At 36.8% G+C, this 744-nt stretch overlaps 1 non-coding gene across 1 annotated transcript; it reads left to right on the forward strand.

The window, feature by feature from the left end:
• Positions 1–232: 232 nt before the first annotated feature.
• Positions 233–339, forward strand: LOC128280320 (small nucleolar RNA R71). Its single transcript, XR_008270500.1, has one exon. It is a non-coding gene; the product is annotated as a small nucleolar RNA R71 (small nucleolar RNA).
• Positions 340–744: the final 405 nt, after the last annotated feature.

The following is a 744-nucleotide window of genomic DNA, read 5'->3' on the forward strand; positions in this document are numbered from 1 at the left end:
TACCTGATTAGAGAGCATGGTGACCGAATCGACGTTATAAACACAGACTATTTTTGTTGGCTTTGTCCTCATGACTTGCCTTTGATAGTTATTCAGTGACATCTCCTCTATAAACTCGTAAGCATCTTCAGGTGTTTTATTATTGATGGTTCCGCTAGCAGCTGCGTCAACCATTTGTCGAGTCGAAGGATTCAGGTCATTATGAAATGTTTGAACCTAAAGCCAAAGCGGTAACCCATGGTGAGGGCACATTTTCAGTAAGTCCTTGTATCTCTCCCATGCATCGTAAAGAGTTTCTAAGTCCATCTACACAAATGAAGAGATATCATTACGTAATTTAGCCATTTTAGCCGATAGAAAATATTTTAGTAAAAAAATTTCGATCATTTGTTCCCAAGTAGTAATTGACCCTCGTGGTAACGAGTTCAACCACTGTTTAGCTTTGTTCCTCAATGAAAAAAGGAATAACTAAAGTCGAATGGCATCATCAGAAACACCATTAATTTTAAATGTATCGTATAGTTCCAAAAAGTTTGCTAAGTGAGCGTTAGGATCCTCATCCTGTAAACCATCAAACTGAACAAATTGCTGTATCATTTGAATAGTGTTAGGTTTTAGTTCAAAAGTATTCGCAGCTATAGCAGGTTTAATTATGCTCGATTCAGTTCTTGTTAAAAAAGTTTTAGCATAATCATACATAGTGCGTGGAGCAGGATTTTGATTAATCGTAATTGCAGGAGCTAG

The sequence above is a fragment of the Gossypium arboreum genome, chromosome 8 (genome assembly GCF_025698485.1).
Source record: "Gossypium arboreum isolate Shixiya-1 chromosome 8, ASM2569848v2, whole genome shotgun sequence".
Classification (NCBI taxonomy): domain Eukaryota; kingdom Viridiplantae; phylum Streptophyta; class Magnoliopsida; order Malvales; family Malvaceae; genus Gossypium; species Gossypium arboreum.